This window comes from Salvelinus alpinus, chromosome 2 (genome assembly GCF_045679555.1).
Source record: "Salvelinus alpinus chromosome 2, SLU_Salpinus.1, whole genome shotgun sequence".
Classification (NCBI taxonomy): domain Eukaryota; kingdom Metazoa; phylum Chordata; class Actinopteri; order Salmoniformes; family Salmonidae; genus Salvelinus; species Salvelinus alpinus.
This window is the reverse complement of record NC_092087.1, coordinates 19,862,258-19,877,668: the sequence shown is the minus strand read 5'-3', so window position 1 is coordinate 19,877,668 and position 15,411 is coordinate 19,862,258. Positions and strand designations below refer to the sequence as shown.

Here is a 15,411-nt window from a genome sequence, read left to right as displayed (position 1 = left end):
ATCATACCACTGTTATTCTGGTTAGCATGCTGTGTGAAGGCAGAGTGCTGTGTGAAGGCAGAGTGCCGTGTGGAGGCTGTCTCTTCACTGCAGTAAATGACATCAGATAGCTGTGAGGGATGTTCTTTAACACCAGGTCTGAGAACAATATGCACTGGAGCAAACTATTGTAGTAGAGGATAGGAATAGAGTGAATGTAGAGAAAACAACTCTGACAGAATAGCACCCTTAGAAATGGGCATTTCCCCCCTATTATGTTCTATGAAAGGACCCTAATGAGCACTCCTCATGGGTTTTACATGTTTTCCCCACAACCCTATGAGGAAACAGGTGGTGCTGTTCCCCCCTTCCTCTGAATCTACTCCAAATGTCAGGGGGCAAGCAAGAAGATTGCAAATAAATTATTATTTGTATTGATTTAAATCTTTTATTTTCAATTAGGCCGAGGGCTTAGGTCTAGATTAGATTGAGCCTCTGGCGCTAATGCTATTGATTTGTGTTAGACTCTAAATCCACTCTCCTGCTTATTAAAGATCCCTGCTGCCTCCCCTGTGGGCTGTGTTAGACTCTAAATCCACTCTCCTGCTTATTACAGATCCCTGCTGCCTCCCCCGTGGGCTGTGTTAGACTCTAATTCCACTCTCATGCTTATTACAGATCACTGCTGCCTCCCCGGTGGGCTGTGTTAGACTCTAAATCCACTCTCCTGCTTATTACAGATCCCTGCTGCCTCCCCCGTGGGCTGTGTTAGACTCTAAATCCACTCTCCTGCTTATTACAGATCACTGCTGCCTCCTCCGTAGGCTGTGTTAGACTCTAAATCCACTCTCCTGCTTAGTACAGATCCCTGCTGCCTCCCCCGTGGGCTGTGTTAGACTCTAAATCCACTCTCCTGCTTATTACAGATCACTGCTGCCTCCTCCGTAGGCTGTGTTAGACTCTAAATCCACTCTCCTGCTTATTACAGATCCCTGCTGCCTCCCCCGTGGGCTGTGTTAGACTCTAAATCCACTCTCCTGCTCATTACAGATCACTGCTGCCTCCCCCGTGGGCTGTGTTAGACTCTAAATCCACTCTCCTGCTTATTACAGATCCCTGCTGCCTCCCCCGTGGGCTGTGTTACACTCTAAATCCACTCTCCTGCTTATTACAGATCACTGCTGCCTCCCCCGTGGGCTGTGTTAGACTCTAAATCCACTCTCCTGCTTATTACAGATCCCTGCTGCCTCCCCCGTGGGCTGTGTTAGACTCTAATTCCACTCTCATGCTTATTACAGATCACTGCTGCCTCCACGGTGGGCTGTGTTAGACTCTAAATCCACTCTCCTGCTTATTACAGATCCCTGCTGCCTCCCCCGTGGGCTGTGTTACACTCTAAATCCACTCTCCTGCTTATTACAGATCACTGCTGCCTCCTCCGTAGGCTGTGTTAGACTCTAAATCCACTCTCCTGCTTATTACAGATCCCTGCTGCCTCCCCCGTGGGCTGTGTTAGACTCTAAATCCACTCTCCTGCTTATTACAGATCACTGCTGCCTCCTCCGTAGGCTGTGTTAGACTCTAAATCCACTCTCCTGCTTATTACAGATCCCTGCTGCCTCCCCCGTGGGCTGTGTTACACTCTAAATCCACTCTCCTGCTTATTACAGATCACTGCTTCCTCCCCCGTGGGCTGTGTTAGACTCTAAATCCACTCTCCTGCTTATTGCAGATCCCTGCTGCCTCCCCCGTGGGCTGTGTTACACTCTAAATCCACTCTCCTGCTTATTACAGATCACTGCTGCCTCCCCCGTGGGCTGTGTTAGACTCTAAATCCACTCTCCTGCTTATTGCAGATCCCTGCTGCCTCCCCCGTGGGCTGTTTTAGACTCTAAATCCACTCTCCTGCTTATTACAGATTCCTGCTGCCTCCCCCATGGGCTGTGTTAGACTCTAAATCCACTCTCCTGCTTATTACAGATCCCTGCTGCTTCCCCCGTGGGCTGTGTTAGACTCTAAATCCACTCTCCTGCTTATTGCAGATCCCTGCTGCTTCCCCCGTGGGCTGTGTTAGACTCTAAATCCACTCTCCTGCTTATTACAGATCCCTGCGGCTTCCCCCGTGGGCTGTGTTAGACTCTAAATCCACTCTCCTGCTTATTACAGATCCCTGCTGCCTCCCCCATGGGCTGTGTTACACTCTAAATCCACTCTCCTGCTTATTACAGATCCCTGCTGCCTCCCCCATGGGCTGTGTTAGACTCTAAATCCACTCTCCTGCTTATTACAGATCCCTGCTGCCTCCCCCATGGGCTGTGTTACACTCTAAATCCATTCTCCTGCTTTTTACAGATCACTGCTGCCTCCCCCGTGGGCTGTGTTAGACTCTAAATCCACTCTCCTGCTTATTACGGATCCCTGCTGCCTCCCCCGTCGGCTGTGTTACACTCTAAATCCACTCTCCTGCTTATTACAGATCCCTGCTGCCTCCCCCGTGGGCTGTGTTACACTCTAAATTCACTCTCCTGCTTATTACAGATCCCTGCTGCCTCCCCCATGGGCTGTGTGAGACTCTACAACCACTCTCCTGCATATTACAGATCCCTGCTGCCTCCCCCATGGGCTGTGTTAGACTCTAAATCCACTCTCCTGCTTTTTACAGATCACTGCTGCCTCCCCTGTGGGCTGTGTTAGACTCTAAATCCACTCTCCTGCTTATTACAGATGCCTGCTGCTTCCCCCGTGGGCTGTGTTAGACTCTAAATCCACTCTCCTGCTTATTACAGATGCCTGCTGCTTCCCCCGTGGGCTGTGTTAGACTCTAAATCCACTCTCCTGCTTAGTACAGATCCCTGCTGCCTCCCCCATGGGCTGTGTTACACTCTAAATCCATTCTCCTGCTTTTTACAGATCACTGCTTCCTCCCCCGTGGGCTGTGTTAGACTCTAAATCCACTCTCCTGCTTATTACGGATCCCTGCTGCCTCCCCCGTCGGCTGTGTTACACTCTAAATCCACTCTCCTGCTTATTACAGATCCCTGCTGCCTCCCCCGTGGGCTGTGTTACACTCTAAATTCACTCTCCTGCTTATTACAGATCCCTGCTGCCTCCCCCATGGGCTGTGTGAGACTCTACAACCACTCTCCTGCATATTACAGATCCCTGCTGCCTCCCCCATGGGCTGTGTTAGACTCTAAATCCACTCTCCTGCTTTTTACAGATCACTGCTGCCTCCCCTGTGGGCTGTGTTAGACTCTAAATCCACTCTCCTGCTTATTACAGATGCCTGCTGCTTCCCCCGTGGGCTGTGTTAGACTCTAAATCCACTCTCCTGCTTATTACAGATCCCTGCTGCCTCCCCCGTGGGCTGTGTTAGACTCTAAATCCACTCTCCTGCTTATTACAGATCCCTGCTGCTTCCCCCGTGGGCTGTGTTAGACTCTAAATCCACTCTCCTGCTTATTACAGATCCCTGCTGCCTCCCCCATGGGCTGTGTTAGACTCTAAATCCACTCTCCTGCTTATTACAGATCCCTGCTGCCTCCCCCGTGGGCTGTGTTAGACTCTAAATCCACTCTCCTGCTTATTACGGATCCCTGCTGCCTCCCCCGTGGGCTGTGTTACACTCTAAATCCACTCTCCTGCTTATTACAGATCCCTGCTGCCTCCCCCGTGGGCTGTGTTAGACTCTAAATCCACTCTCCTGCTTATTACAGATCACTGCTGCCTCCCCTGTGGGCTGTGTTAGACTCTAAATCCACTCTCCTGCTTATTACAGATCCCTGCTGCTTCCCCCGTGGGCTGTGTTAGACTCTAAATCCACTCTCCTGCTTATTACAGATGCCTGCTGCTTCCCCCGTGGGCTGTGTTAGACTCTAAATCCACTCTCCTGCTTAGTACAGATCCCTGCTGCCTCCCCCGTGGGCTGTGTTAGACTCTAAATCCACTCTCCTGCATATTACAGATCCCTGCTGCTTCCCCCGTGGGCTGTGTTAGACTCTAAATCCACTCTCCTGCTCATTACAGATCCCTGCTGCCTCCCCCATGGGCTGTGTTAGACTCTAAATCCACTCTCCTGCTTATTACAGATCCCTGCTGCCTCCCCCGTGGGCTGTGTTAGACTCTAAATCCACTCTCCTGCTTATTACAGATCCCTGCTGCTTCCCCCGTGGGCTGTGTTAGACTCTAAATCCACTCTCCTGCTTATTACAGATCCCTGCTGCTTCCCCCGTGGGCTGTGTTACACTCTAAATCCACTCTCCTGCTTATTACAGATCCCTGCTACTTCCCCCGTGGGCTGTGTTAGACTCTAAATCCACTCTCCTGCTTATTACAGATCCCTGCTACTTCCCCCGTGGGCTGTGTTAGACTCTAAATCCACTCTCTTGCTTATTACAGATCCCTGCTGCCTCCCCCGTGGGCTGTGTTAGACTCTAAATTCACTCTCCTGCTTATTACAGATCCCTGCTGCCTCCCCCATGGGCTGTGTTAGACTCTAAATCCACTCTCCTGCTTATTACAGATCCCTGCTGCCTCCCCCATGGGCTGTGTTAGACTCTAAATCCACTCTCCTGCTTTTTACAGATCACTGCTGCCTCCCCTGTGGGCTGTGTTAGACTCTAAATCCACTCTCCTGCTTATTACAGATCCCTGCTGCTTCCCCCGTGGGCTGTGTTAGACTCTAAATCCACTCTCCTGCTTATTACAGATCCCTGCTGCTTCCCCCGTGGGCTGTGTTAGACTCTAAATCCACTCTCCTGCTTATTACAGATGCCTGCTGCTTCCCCCGTGGGCTGTGTTAGACTCTAAATCCACTCTCCTGCTTATTACAGATCCCTGCTGCCTCCCCCGTGGGCTGTGTTAGACTCTAAATCCACTCTCCTGCTTATTACAGATCCCTGCTGCTTCCCCCGTGGGCTGTGTTAGACTCTAAATCCACTCTCCTGCTTATTACAGATCCCTGCTGCCTCCCCCATGGGCTGTGTTAGACTCTAAATCCACTCTCCTGCTTATTACAGATCCCTGCTGCCTCCCCCGTGGGCTGTGTTAGACTCTAAATCCACTCTCCTGCTTATTACAGATCCCTGCTGCTTCCCCCGTGGGCTGTGTTAGACTCTAAATCCACTCTCCTGCTTATTACAGATCCCTGCTGCTTCCCCCGTGGGCTGTGTTAGACTCTAAATCCACTCTCCTGCTTATTACAGATCCCTGCTGCTTCCCCCGTGGGCTGTGTTACACTCTAAATCCACTCTCCTGCTTATTACAGATCCCTGCTGCCTCCCCCGTGGGCTGTGTTACACTCTAAATCCACTCTCCTGCTTATTACAGATTCCTGCTGCCTCCCCCATGGGCTGTGTTACACTCTAAATCCACTCTCCTGCTTATTACAGATCCCTGCTGCTTCCCCCGTGGGCTGTGTTACACTCTAAATCCACTCTCCTGCTTATTACAGATCCCTGCTGCCTCCCCCGTGGGCTGTGTTACACTCTAAATCCACTCTCCTGCTTATTACAGATCCCTGCTGCCTCCCCCGTGGGCTGTGTTACACTCTAAATCCACTCTCCTGCTTATTACAGATCCCTGCTGCCTCCCCCATGGGCTGTGTTACACTCTAAATCCACTCTCCTGCTTATTACAGATCCCTGCTGCTTCCCCCGTGGGCTGTGTTACACTCTAAATCCACTCTCCTGCTTATTACAGATCCCTGCTGCTTCCCCCGTGGGCTGTGTTAGACTCTAAATCCACTCTCCTGCTTATTACAGATCCCTGCTGCTTCCCCCGTGGGCTGTGTTAGACTCTAAATCCACTCTCTTGCTTATTACAGATCCCTGCTGCTTCCCCCGTGGGCTGTGTTCGCCGTGTTACCAAACATGTAGTCTGCTTCTGATGGGGCCAGAAACCATTTGATTGAAAGTGACAAAATAACACCCCTGCTGTCCCACGGGCCCATTTCTATTACCCTGTTATGAACTTCCCTTGGGGATGAAGAAGCGCAGTGCATTCTGGGTTAGTGTGCAGAACAGACACTCCAGCATGATTCTGATCTTTAAACCTCATCTTGGGAATTATTCAGGTTATTTACAGCACAGAGAAGCACAGAACTGCCTCTCACGCCTGGAGGGTTGTTTAGAGTCTGTGAATCCTCCAGTGATAAAGCTAGTGAATGACATCCTCCTACAAGAATCAACCTTTCATATCAAAATGTTTTTTTAAACAACCATTCACACATTAATGAGCTCCAATGTACAACATCACTCAGGGTGATTACTTTCTCTAAACATGAAGTCTTTGCTGTATTCACACAGATCAGATATGGCCATGCCTGCCAACCCATCTGGCTGAGCATGAGTGTAAAGACAATTATTTGCATGATTACACAGTCATTGTGTTGCATCCATCCATTGAGATATGGAATTATAGTCAATTCTTTCAGAGGAGAAGGATGGAAGTGAAGACTGCCTGCCATCCACGTTGATGCATGTTTCTCACTATGTATACAGTAACACACAAACCATTCAATCCAAATTTGCCATATGTTCAGTAATGAACTTCAAACCACTTTCAATATTACATATTTGTATGGCAACCATATAGCCCACCACTGGCTCTCTTGTTCCCCACCTATATCAGTCAGTTTTTTGTTGATGTTGTAGAAATATGTGTAGACAATATCATTTTTAACATGTAAGTGTAACACAGCAGTAATATTACGAATATTAAATGGAAATATCGGTGACAGTCTGTTGGCATCTGTTTGCTATCTCACCTCAAATGTAATTTCCTCAACATTTTGATCGCTATGGTAACAACATATTAGCTCCCACATTTCCTGCCCCTACCCTGCCCCCCATCTATCCACTGCCAGATTCTCCCAGATTTTATTGTGTGTAAGGAAGTTCCTTATTTCCCTCATTAAGAGTAAATGATCCCACGATGGCGGTATGATGGAGCTCCATGCCAGCACTGGGTTGTTCTCCTGGGAACTCTCCTACGCACGCTGAAATCTGCCTCAGGAAGACGCCTGCCGCTCTCTGCCTGGTGCTGATATTAAGTCCAAACCCAGGACAACGTATGTCTGTATGACCTCAAGGCAGCACATCCCAGTCTCTGGCTCTGGGGCTGTGGGTTCATTAGAACACTAAGGATCCACAGATGGTTTAGGAACATTCTAATGCAGGATGGTGGCAAGGCATATACCATACCCCATGGTGCACTTGGCACAAAGAAGTTATATGCTTGTCAAATCATTATCAGATTACATAGATCAAACTATTGTACAATGCACAAATTGTAGGGCTACCTTTAATCCTACACATTGTTGTCACGTTCCTGACCTGTTTTCTGTTAGTTTTTGTATGTGTTAGTTGGTCAGGACGTGAGTTTGGGTGGGCAGTCTATGTTTTCTGTTTCTATGTTGGTTAATGGGTACCTGATATGGTTCTCAATTAGAGGCAGGTGGTTTTCATCTCCTCTGATTGAGAATCATATTAAGGTAGGTGGTGTCACATTGTTTGTGGTGGGTGGTTGTCTCCTGTGTCTGTGTCGATGTTGCACCATACGGGACTGTATCGTTCGTTCGTTCGTTTTGTTTGTAGTCAGTACTTGTTCGTTCGTTCTTCGTTACATGTAAGTTCTTACGTCCAGGTCTGTCTACGTCGTTTGTTGTTTTGTAATTATTCAAGTGTTCGTCGTATTTTCTGTTTTGTTTAATAAATATCATGTCAAATCGCAAAGCTGCATATTGGTTCAATCCCTGCTCCTCCTCTTCGGATGAAGAGGAGGAGGAACACCGTTACAATTGTATTCAACAAACAATCGGTTTGTAAATACCACTGAGGAACCAATGATACCATTTTGGCATACATCTATGATAGCATTCCCATTTAAAAAGAGATGTATGCTTTCTCCCCAGAGGATTCAAGGTAACAGACAGGGACCTAATCCGTATTGACTATTTGTTGAAAGAAGAAAACAATTGTTTTCAGAAATCTGTCATTCAAATCTGAGTTTTTAATCACCCTGTTTCCATTTACTAAAAGCTGTGAATGGTTGCATCTTCAAGTGAAATGAATAAGCACTAGGCTTACCTTTGATCCAGCCCTAAAATGTCACACCAATAATACATATATGCCTAGACAATATTCATAACGACTTGTGGCAATGGCTCTAACATGTTTTTGTGTATTTTGTGTATTTTCTTATCAGGGGAATATGCTCTTAGTCGATAAATGTGAAGCAGCCATCTTCCCTCTTTGACATCAAAGGTGTTACCAAATAGAAGCACTAAGTGAGAGATTATCAGGGCCTCCTGAGAAGGGCTAGTGATCCAAACCGACTGTTCCACAAGACTGCTTACCCTCCTTCAGAGGTGGTCAATTGCAAAAGATAGACAGTAATATAATTCCTATTGAATGAAAGGTAAATGTCAATAATTAAATTAATATGTTTATTTTGCACCATTAAACCCAATTAAATTTGCATAATTTACGTCAATTAGTATACTTGCAAACAGAGTACAATTCATGTTCAATTACTGCCAAATGGTATGCTCATCATCCATAACAATAAACAAATAAACTATTTACAATACATCCACTGGTACTTCTAAACATATTGAATTTACTGTAACTGTATCCTCCAAAAGGGCCCTTTAATTCTGGGTAAATACAACACCATACAACATTGTGCTAGCCTTTTGGCAACACAATCTGTCTTCATTTTTTAGGAAAGCCTATGGGAAAACAGGCTGCATATTTCTTCCAGCTCATATATTCTCATTATGCAGCCCTTCAGACGTCAATGAGGGGATTTCTGCCCCACAGAGATACCCACAGTAGAAAAAAAAGAGGAATGGGAGAGGGGAGAGAGTGAGGGAGGGAGAGTGAGAGAGAGCGGGAGCGGGTGACAGAGTGCAAGAGAGAGATGCGTGTATAGATATCTGTAAAGGATGAGTGGTCAGAGTGACACAGGGACACACAGAGGAAAGGGGACGATAGGGGATATATTTATTCATGCTAGGCCTGTGAACTTTGACACCTCTGACAGAGGTTCCCTTTGTTTGCAAACCCAACTCTGACGACAGGAGCTAATTAATTTCCTCTTGCTTTGTATCCATAGGACATTTAGCATTCTGACTCATAATATCATAGTGTCTGGTGGTGGCGGAAGTGATGCTGGAGGTGCTGATGATATCATATTTTACTGTAGTTATTTACAGGCTAGTAACCACACAGAGTGTTCTCTCATTACTGTCTCAGAATAGTGGATCAGTTGAGAACATAATCCACATTTCCAGTAAATTCTATTCACAATCTATGCTTACCGTGAATTAATGAAAGTAATTTCATAGGCTATGTCTTATCGAATGACCTTAGGTCACCTCCAGAGGCATTACTTCCAAGTAAAACAAGATCTGATTTGCCAAATGGGTTTCCCAAATAGTCTTAAGGAATCATGACTATAGCCCACTGCTCCCAAAACAAGATTGTGTTACTGCTATGCCTTCGACATTGCTGTTGTCACAACAGATAGTGTTTTGAAAGTGTGTTTCAAAAATTATGTGAAATCCTTATTCCCTTAGCGCATTTCATATAATGCCATAATTTTGTTGAGCACACATTTTAATATTTTAAAGGGAATCAGAATACATTGTATTGTATGTAATACTGTATGACTACTGTATGTAATGTGTCTAAAAACTATTACCTTTTCTCGTTTGGGCAAAAGACTGTTCTTCATCCTCTCTTCTCTGTGACTAAGAAACTGATAAGTAGTCGAGTGCTCGAGGTGTGGGACCCACCCCTGCTTGGGAACTATCCTCTACAAAACCTGCCCTTACCCCTATTGCACATAGATCTACGTATAGCCCTCGTGGGAGTCTAATACCCCCACTCAGGAACTCGGGACCTGCCCTCAGAAGACCCTACACCATAAGTTCGTCCACCTACGGATTTTGCACAGGACACAACCACACTTGGGATTGATCCTACTACAGAACCTGCCCTTACCCCTATTGCATATAGGCCTACAACCGGTCGTATAAACACAATGGGACTACTGAATAAACTCAGGCTTTCTATGTCTGTATCCTATAAATTGTATTCAGCCTACGACCCTCTTCTCTCCAAGATGTCAGAATGAGTGGTAACAGGTGTAGGAACGTGCCTACCTTGTTTTGTGCCGGCCCCTGTTAAACTGATTCAGACTCTTCAGTTCAACTGCAAATCATGGTGAATCCTGCCGACAACACCAACTGTTAGGTTCTGAACAAACAGAGTAAAAACTCACACGGACAAGCAGAAAAAGCTCAAATCAAGTTGATTCAACCCACAGAGGATAGAGGATGCAGGAGTTAAGCAAATCTAATTGAGGAAAGTACTATATCTATCTATGTTACACTGATTTCTATTCAATCCCTAAGTGTTTTTTCACATGTAGCCTGTATGAGTTATGCATAGGCTACCTCTAACACTCTGAATGCTTAGGCGGGATGGTACAGTCATTGTATTGTGGTAGTTACAGATGCTACAGTACTGTATGTACAATCTGCTCTTCAAATAATGAGACAGGGTTTTTTCAGTATGACAAGAAATCAGATTGCATTTGATGGAGCACTCTTGGTATGTGCAGTCTGCCTCATATAAAGATCCTATTACACTCAGTCCTCAGTGAATGCATTTTGTAATCCGGTCAGTGTGATTAAAATGGCCTGAATTAGATTAGGTTTGATTCTATTCAGTCTGTTCATTTCCTCTCTCAGACGTATCAGGTTAAGCACTTGAGAGAACAGGATGAAATCTATCAAATAAGACCAATCTCTGGATATGAAAAGGGATGTATAGACTAGTGTTGAATGTAGCCTGTAACATTTTACAAGAAACCCCAGGTTATGCACATAGGTCATGGTGTAGTAGTGTGTCATCTAATTACATCACTCTCAGCCATAAACATTGTTTTTCCAGGAATTATTGACCCTGTTCAGACCACACCAACAGCTACCCAGTAGAACTGTATCCAACTATTGCCCATATAACCTAGTTGACAGCATTCATTTCCAATGTTTAGATGCACATTTCTCATCACTGAGCAATACTTAGATGGCAGGTGTCTGCTGAAATCCAAATTAGCACCCAGTAATATGGTGGTGGTTGAAAAGCTAATTTGATTGCTAGCTGACCTCCCCCAACTCACACAGCTGGTCAGTGGCGCAGAAACAGAGTGAGTGCTTTAATGATGCTGCTGCTGCTGTCTGAAGTGCTGAAACAACTTGTCCCCACAGAGACTAATATGGGGTACGAGTCTCCCTCCCTAATCTGACCATTAGGTTCTCATAGGCTATATTGGGAATTAGCTGTTGATGTACTGACACAAATTATGTGAATGGTAATTTCAATATTTGTAGTTTTATTATGTGGTTGCATATTTAGCCTACCTGCATAATGTTGCTCCTATACAAACCATGCACTTGAATAATCATATCCTGTGATGTTGTTTGATTTACATTCACAATTCCAGTTCCATTTTCCTTCCATTCAATAATCTTCATTCTAACAGCCTGGTTCTGTCACCCCCTCCCCCTCCCCAAAACCTGCGTTCCCATTCTGTGACTGGAATAATGCTGCTGTCATTGAGGGTCTTTTAACCCGGTCACAACATTGAGAAGTTGTGGAGGGTTTTCTCGGTTGCCATGGATTTCTAAAAGCTATTGACTGCGATAGGGTCCCTTTCTCTGAACGTCTTTGTAGAAGAAAACCTATTAGTTTTTCTTCTTTTTCACAAGGGGGGCGATAGCATCTACGCTCGACGAAGCGTTTTCGTGTCATTCTAGTTCTGTCTGACCAATTGCGCACGTTTTGAGATTCAGTAGCGCGATGCATCTCAGACCGCTATAAACTAAATTCAACCTCATCAAACTACTAGAACGATAGGAACTGCTCTTAAAAAGGTATGTGTATTTACTTTTGTAAATGTTTCTTTGCATTTTTTTTTCGGTAAAGGCATAGTCTACATGTTGTTATTCCTCGTATGTTCTTGTAATTAGTTCTTCATTTTGTGATACTTTGCTCTAAAGTAGGCATAAATGATCACAACCGGTACATCAAGGAGCCTACTTAGATATAATAACCAAAACAACCTAAAGTGAATTGTCTATTATAGAACGACATACACAATCAAATAGAAAATGTCAGAGTGAATAGATAAATGACTCATAGGCAAATGACACTGTAGCCTAGAATGGATGTTTGCATCTATTTGCCTGGTTTGTTTAATTGTAATGATGCACAATGTTAGTTTACATGCCTTCATCTCATTGATTTCAGTTACATCTACATGGATTTCTTAAAACAATATCCACTGATCTTACAGCATGCATAGTGCTTTATGTTGCATAGCAACATGTATCATGGCCAGTAATGTCTTGCAATGTCTTGCAAGTCTTTTCACAATTTGGAATTATAGCCCACACAACTAAAGGACACTTTATGGACACCTGTATATTTTTTAATTGGGGGCAAGGGGAGAAACTTACCCCCCCATTCCCACCCCCATACCCCCTTAGGCTACCCTCCAGGCATAATCAGACAGTAATAGAAATAAGCAAGAATATGTGCAAACTGTATATTTAGTTTGTATTTACTTTTCTTAGAGTTAAATTATTTGTAACATACTTTTGATAGTACTTTGATATTAGTTGCTGGTCATAATTGCTTGCTGGTCATTTCAGTGGGCTAGAGATCAGAGAGAAAAAAGGTGTTCAACATTTCTTTATTCCAAGATGTTGGTGGTTCATCTCCTGACATGTTGAATATTCTCCTAAAAGACCATGAAAAAGACTTGTGTTGTCAAGCCCACAGTAGCCTTCATTACTTCCTAAGTGCAAACATTGCAAGAACTGAACTGAGTTTCTTCCTTTGAATTGCTAACGAGGACTGCAAATCACCTGTACAATTGTGTGTACTCTAGATTTGTTCTTCTGTCTTTTTGAACGATTCACTACCTAGACTCCCATCAGGTAGGCTAACAAGAGGCAAATGTTAGTGGGCAGATGCACACCGGATTCATCTCTGAGTACAGCAATCATCTGCCACTGAGATTCTTGATTACTTTTCCCCATCGAGGAAATTCATCTCCATTTTATGCATTGGTTTGGATTATGGCGCAAGGGGTTTTTGTGGAGAGCACATGGCGTGACAAAATGATGAGTGATTTCTATTTAATGAGTATGATGAGTCACATTAGAAGTGCTCAGCAGATTGACGTTATTGTATTTCGGAGCTTCTACATTTCATAATTGATTTTGTGCAAGATGGTACAGGTGATGATGATTTGTTTTTGTGTGAGTCTAAAGATACCAGTGTGTACAGTATAGTGCACACTTTGTTTTTGCCTCAATGATTCCTCTCATAATATGCTTTTGCTAATTAAAATAGGTAAGTAGTAAAAAATAGCTCAGGAGGAATACTCCACCTTCAAAGTTTTTTGTTTTGGTCAGTGGTTTCACAGCACACAGTAAAGTGCCTCTTGGGGGTTATGTGTTTAGAAAGCCTATATGGTTCTCCTATCATATTATTAAATTCCCTTTTCTTCGTGTTCTTGTGTGCAGCAACTCTTGCCAAGCCACATCAATTAGATGGACTTTGTGAAGATCACACTTCCATTTCAGGTCATAGCTCAGCTTGTCCCTAAGCACAGAAAAATAATAACAAGTTATTTTGAACTCCTTTTGGTAAAGGTGGATTGATGGGCCTATACCTTTTTTTCCTGCAGTATGTATAATGAGTGTATACCCCCTTATGTGTGATATCCTGTAGAGATGTCATGCTGAACCAGTTGACAGTGCATTATATTTCCAGGCTAAGGATGAGAGTCTATCATTGCACTTGGTGATCATGAGTCATCCCAAGCTTCTCAGTATTCAGGCCATTGGTGCTGTGTACCCAAAAGTTGGTTGAATACTTCTCACCAAACAAGTTGAATGAAGTTCAGTGTAATTGAACAAGGAAGGGCTCCACCACCAACTACGTACCTGCAGGTCCATGTCAGCCAGGCAAACTTCTCTCACCACTTAACATGAGTCTCTGACCAGACAAATTTCATGCCTATTTTGTTTTCAAGGTAACAGAAATGCATGAAAAATACCGGATTGTGTAATGCTAGTAAGGCTACTGACATGGACTTTCAACATGGTTTGGGCTGCACAGTAGACTTTAAAAATCCCTCATTCATGCATGTGAATACATCCACATTATCATCTGGACTGTACCTGTCAGACAGTGTGTCCAACTGACACGTACTCAGACAAAATCAATTTCATTCACTTACTCTCTTTTCCATACACAGACCCGAATTCAGTCATACAAACCCGTAACTACGTCCACTGCATTTATTTTTCATGTTCATACAATCCTTAATACAAACACGCAATGCCTCCTGAGGCAGAATTACTTTTAAAGCTGAGAGACACAGTGTGTGTATGCATGTGTATTTGTGTTTGTGCACACGAGCGTGTTTTCCATGTGTATGTGAGTGAGTGAGTGAGTGAATGAGTGAGTGAGTGAGTGAGTGAGTGAGTGAGTGTGAGAGTGGGTGTGAGAGTGAGAGTTGGTGAGAGCGAGAGAGAGAGAGAGAGAGAGAGAGAGAGAGAGAGAGAGAGAGAGAGAGAGAGAGAGAGAGAGAGAGAGAGAGAGAGAGAGAGAGAGAGAGAGAGAGAGAGAGAGAGAGAGAGAGAGAGAGAGAGAGAGAGAGAGAGAGAGAGAGAGAGAGAGAGAGAGAGAGAGAGAGAGAGAACCTGAGCTGTCCTCTATCGTGTTTACTGCTGGTGACAGGAATAATAAGCAGCATGTCTTGTATGATCTGGAAATATGTGTGGTTACATGAAATATTAATTCATAATTTTCCACAATCTCTGCCTGCTTTTCCTGAAATGTGCATATCCTTTTTTAGTAGGATACCTATGAAATTGAGTCTGGGGAGAGATAGCGGCAAGGGAATTATTCTGGCCATTCACCCTGGGGGGCGGGGGGGATGGGTGGGGGATGATGAAGATGTAATGATAAGAGGTTGTGATCAACCAGAATTCACCTTCATATCTTATTTAACAGGCCGCTGCATTATTGGGGCCACTGGTGAATATGATCACCACTGGTGAATATGATCAATGGCAGCCTGCGCTGCACGGACAATTAATCTGCAAAGTTAATACTGAAGGATAAACCTGCAACGAGGTCAATGTTATCACACATGTTCTGGAGTTCCTACCCAGAACAACACAGTGGGAGGGCGATAGGAGGCTGTCTCTCTGGCTGGCAAGGTCCCCTGTAAACTTCCGGGCTTAAGGCAATGGCTGGGCGTATCATTCTTCATCTTCTTTCAGTTCTGTTCTGCCTCAGTACATGGTGAAAATGGCAACTTCTGGTACAAATATGTACAGTT

The 15,411-nt window shown here is 44.6% G+C and overlaps 1 protein-coding gene across 4 annotated transcripts in view; it reads left to right on the top strand.

The window, feature by feature from the left end:
• Nucleotides 1-11,589: 11,589 nt before the first annotated feature.
• LOC139556030 (neural cell adhesion molecule L1-like protein) overlaps nucleotides 11,590-15,411 on the top strand; it is a 104,904-nt gene continuing 101,082 nt past the window's right edge. For all 4 annotated transcript variants that reach the window (XM_071369540.1, XM_071369524.1, XM_071369531.1 and 1 more), the window contains exon 1: nucleotides 11,590-11,923. The gene's annotated coding sequence lies outside the window, so the exon portion shown is untranslated. The remainder of the gene's footprint in view (nucleotides 11,924-15,411) is intronic.